The sequence below is a fragment of the Melospiza melodia genome, chromosome 30, assembly GCF_035770615.1.
Source record: "Melospiza melodia melodia isolate bMelMel2 chromosome 30, bMelMel2.pri, whole genome shotgun sequence".
Lineage (NCBI taxonomy): Eukaryota > Metazoa > Chordata > Aves > Passeriformes > Passerellidae > Melospiza > Melospiza melodia.
The window spans coordinates 1,809,660-1,814,524 of NC_086223.1; the positions used below are offsets into that span (position 1 = coordinate 1,809,660).

The window sequence follows — 4,865 nt, forward strand, 5'->3', positions numbered from 1 at the left end:
CCTGCTGACTGTGCTGGCTTTGATTGTGGCCGCTTTTCTGGCTTGGCTGGGACAAGGGGAGGCTTCCAGAGCTTGGGGTTGGGGACCCTCCTGGGGACCCTCCTGGGCTGCAGCTCCGGGGCTCATCCCCTGGTTTTGGGGTGTTTTGGAGCCCTGGGAGTGCAGGTGGGATTTCCAGCGGTGTTTAACCAGCATCTGGCGGGTGTCTGGGGACGGGTGTTGTTTATCAGCAGCTCAAAGAGAGAGGAAAGCAAGAGGAGGCAAAGGGCGGTGCTGGGGCACCCCAGCAGCACAGCCAAGGTGGTTTCGGGCTGGGGGCCGCACTCATTTTCTCATTTTTCCCTCTTTTCCCCAAAGGATGAGGCGGGGGCTCATCCCCGTGGGCATCCCCTGGAGCGCTTTGGGAAGGAAGGAGCGGGGACAGAACAACCCCCGAGGGGACAGAACAACCCCCGAGGGGACAGAACAACCCAGCGGGGACAGAACAACTCCAGCAGGGACAGAACAACCCCCGAGGGGACAGAACAACCCCTGAAGGGGCAGAACAACCCCTGAAGGGACAGAACAACCCAGAGGGGACAGAACAACCCCCGAGGGGACAGAACAACCCCAGCAGGGACAGAACAACCCCAGCGGGGACAGAACAACCCCTGAAGGGGCAGAACAACTCCCGAGGGGACAGAACAACCCAGAGGGGACAGAACAACCCCCGAGGGGACAGAACAACCCCGGCAGGGAAAGAACAACCCCAGCGGGGACAGAACAACCCCTGAAGGGACAGAACAACCCCCGAGGGGACAGAACAACCCCCGAGGGGACAGAACAACCCCTGAAGGGACAGAACAACCTCGGCAGGGACAGAACAACCCCCGAAGGGGCAGAACAACCCCAGAGGGGACAGAACAATCCCCGAAGGGGCAGAACAACCCCGGCAGGGACAGAACAACCCCCGAGGGGACAGAACAACCCCCGGCGGGGACAGACGGCCCCGGGCGCCAGGGCTGGGCCGAGCCCGGCTGCCCGCCGGGGTTTATCCCTTGATGTCCCGCCGGGGTTTATCCCCTGATGTCCCGCAGGAAAGGCGGCTCCATCAGCTCCGGCATCGTCTGTGCATCCTGAGCGGAGCGGGGAGGGGAGGACCGGGGGCGGCTCTGCCCAGCAGCGCTGCCCGCAGCCCCCGCCGCCTCCTCCTCCTCCTCCCTCCCTCGCCATGCTGGACATTTTCATCCTGATGTTTTTCGCCATCATCGGCCTGGTGGTCCTGTCCTACATCATTTACATGCTCTAAGGAGCCGCCGCCGCCGAGGATGCGGCTCAGCAGCGGCCTCGCCCCCCGAGCGGCGGCCAGGTGAGCTCCGAGCCCCTCCAGGTGCGAGTTTCGGGGGAGGATTGTGCCGGGAGGGGCGCTGGGGGCAGTCTGGGGCTCGGTGCTGTTGGGTTTGGGGGTGATTTTCCAGTCCAGGCCCCTCAGCCCCTCAGCTGCGCAGCTGCTGCCGGGTTTATTGGAAAAGCCGCTCCCGCAGCACGGCCCGGTGGCTTTTTGTTTCCGAGCTGGGAGAAATGGAGGAACCGGGAGAAACCGGGCGGGATCCCGGCTGCGTCATCCTCAGGAGCCTCCCGGGGCCGGGGGCGGCTGCTCCCGCTCGGAGCCGCTCCATCCATCCCCTGTTCTCCCGCTCGGAGCTGCTCCATCCATCCCCTGTTCTCCCGCTCGGAGCCGCTCCATCCATCCCCTGTTCTCCGGAGCTGCTCCATCCCCCGTTCTCCCGCATTTCTCTCACACCGGCCTCTCCTTTCTCCTTCTCTCCCGCAGCCTCCGCCCGCTGCGCGTCCCTCGGAGCCTTCTGGAACAGCGTTAACCTCTGCGAGCCCGGCGCGGAGCACGGGAGCGGTCACGGAGCCGGGAACGGCAATGGGGGCACACGGGAGGGGGCTCCGAGGGGCTGTCCCGCTGCCAGGACCCGGCTAATCCCGCTGTCAGGACCCGTGTCCTTCACCCTGCCAGGACCCGTGTCCTTCACCCTGCCAGGACCCGTGTCCCCCCCGCTGCCGGGATGCTCCCGGTGACGCACGCGGTGTCCCCAAGGGGATGGGAAGGGTCCTGTCCCCCCCCATTGTGTCCTTGTCCCCTCGCTCCGAGGCCGCTCGCCCGGGCTCAGTTTCAGGCCGCGGTTTCTGTTTTTGATGAGCGATGTTCAGGGAGCGGAATAAAGAGGAATGAATGACACGGGAGAGGGAGGATGGCTCTGGTGTCGCTGCGGGGATGGGGGTGGGGGGACACGCGGCTCCAGGGACAAATCCCGGCGATGCCAGAGATGGGAGATGCAGCCCGAGGCACCTCTGTGTCCCCAGCACGAGTGGCTGTCCCTGGGGAGGGGTCCCCACCAGGCTGTCCCCTCCCCGAGTGTCCCCAGCCCTCCCTCGGGGCCCTCTCTGGTGTTTGGGGAAGCTCCAAGAGGCCTTGGGTGGGAAAAGGAAGGCTTTTAGCACAATGGAAATTTCTGTGGGATGGAAAGAACGTTTCAGAGCTTCGTTTCTCCTCCACTTGGAGATGCCTGGGGAGGTGTTTGGGGCATCAGGAGGATTTTTCCTGTCCTTTTTTTGAAGCCCTGCATCCATCCCTGCCCTCCCACTGTCACTCATGGACAATAACTGAAAGTTTCACCCTCCTAGAGAGCAAAATTTCCACATTCCTGTGTCTCACAGGGTTTTATATTTTTTTAAAGCAATAAACACCTGAAATATCCATAATGGGGAAAACTTTGTGCCCCTTCAGCTCTCCCTGGCAGCACCACACAAGCTTGTGAGAGAACAGGATCCAGGGAGAGCAGGGGGCCAGGAAATGCTGGAATGGGCAGCTGTGACTTTCAGGAGAGGGGAAAAAAGAGATTTCAGAGCCTGGGAATGCTGGATGCGCTCAGTGCCGCCAGCTGAATGCTCCACGCTGCAATTTCCTGCCAGTAAAACTCCCCAGAGAAACTCCAGGCTGGGGATTTCACCCCGGGGCGTTCCTGGAGCCCCCGAGGTGAGGAAACGCCGCTCCCTCTCCCCAGCACCAAATATAGCCGGGAAATCGGGAGCCTGAAACATCCCGGGAGGAATTTCTGCCGGCACAAGTCGCGTTCTCAACAAGCTCCCCTCCCTCGGGCCGACATCTGCGGGGATGAGGGCAGAGTGAGCGCAGAGGAATGTGAGGAATGGGGACTCGGCTGAGTGTGAAACCAGGAGCGATCCTTCCCTCTGACTCCCAGGCCTCGCAGAGCTGCCAGAGAAATCCCTTCCTGCAGGCCCCGGGGCTGGGAGGCGGCAAAGGGAGCCGGGTTTGCAAAAGGGGCACAGAGGGCAGGGGCACACCTCAGGATCCAGCCCTGCCACCCTGGCATGGGGCATTTGCTCCTGGCCCTGCCTTTTTCCCTCTCTCTTCCTGCAGCTGTTAAAATTTGGCAGAAAAAGGAAAATCAGCCTTTCCTCAAATCCCCCCATTCCAGCTCATCTGGACCTGGATCCTGTCAGAGTTTGAGCTGATCCAAGGGGAGCTGGAAAAGGAGGGAGCAGAGCTGGTGGCATTTCCCAGTTCAGCCCAAACTGGGCGGGGAAGCAGGACTGGGCTTCACTCCTTCGGGAAGGAAAGTGCTGTTTGATGGAAATGTGACAAAAAACTGCCACCAAACATCCCTGAAGTGTCCCAGGCCAGCCCGGATGGGGCCTGGAGCAGCCTGGGACAGCGGTGGCACTGGATGGGTTTAATGTCCCCGAGGCGCTGGGAGTGCCGGAGCAGTTAATGACAATTAATAAAACCATCAATAATTCACCAGGAGCAGCGCCGGGCTGACACTGCAGCCCCGCCGGCTGCTCCAGGGAATCAAAGAGCTCCCTTTTCCCTTTTCCCCTTTCCCTTTTCCCTTTTTTTCCCTTTTCCCTTTCCCCTTTTTTTCCCTTTTCCCTTTTCTTCCCCTGGCTGAGCTCTCATAAAGGCCCCCCTTGTGCCCGGCTGGAATTTCTGGGAATGACTCAGGACACACAAAGGGCCGGGCTCTGCTCCCTTCTGCTCCCATCCGCCGGAATTATCGATCCTGAGGATAAAAGGACAGACAAGGAACCCGGGTGGAGATTCCTGGGGGCGTTTTCCCGTTCTCACACCGAGGTTTTTTCTCCTCAAATTTCGGGATCACTCCGCACACGTTCGGTTCCCGGAGTGGAAAGCAGAGCCTGGAATTTCTCACCTTTCAGAAATGATGTAAAACGTCACTTTTGAGCAGCCAGAAGGGGGGAAAAAAGGGATTTCCAGCAGCTGGGAAGGTTTCACCTCTGCCATCTACCGGCACCACCGTCAGTGGATGTCCCGGAGGCGGATCCTGCCTGCAATTGTGGATTCCACAAACAGGAATTTGGGCACTCAGACTTCCCCAGGTGGCGGCTGATGGAGGCAGGTGGGGACAGCTGGCATAAATCGGTGCCGCTGCAGCTGTTCCCACAATTCCCGAGCTAAATGTGGGGAAAGCTGGTGTGAGGGAAGGGTTGGGAAGGGAATATTGGGGTGGGAAAGCGGCTCTTGAGGAACCTGGAGGCTGCAAACAGCACAGAGGGTGTGAGTGCCTTTTATTGCCATCACAGGGTTGGTCTGGAAGGCAACAGAGCAGAAAATCAACTCTGAGCAGCAAACATTTCTTCATTTAAATATTTAAATTTAAATTTATCAATTTAATGAACCACTGCTCCAATTTAATGTGTTTAATGGGCGTCTTCAACTTGGCTAAATCCTAAAACACTTCAACCCAGAGCAGGGGGAGAGATTTGAAGTTTCTTTTGCTTTCTAAAACCTGGAGATTGAGAGGAAGAAATGCCTTTCCAGATCAAAGCACTGG

At 59.3% G+C, this 4,865-nt stretch overlaps 1 long non-coding RNA gene across 1 annotated transcript; it reads left to right on the top strand.

Annotated features, from left to right (window-relative positions):
- Positions 1-1,299: 1,299 nt before the first annotated feature.
- LOC134430897 (uncharacterized) lies at positions 1,300-2,227 on the top strand. Its single transcript, XR_010030917.1, has 2 exons — positions 1,300-1,348; positions 1,814-2,227. It is a non-coding gene; the product is annotated as an uncharacterized LOC134430897 (long non-coding RNA).
- Positions 2,228-4,865: the final 2,638 nt, after the last annotated feature.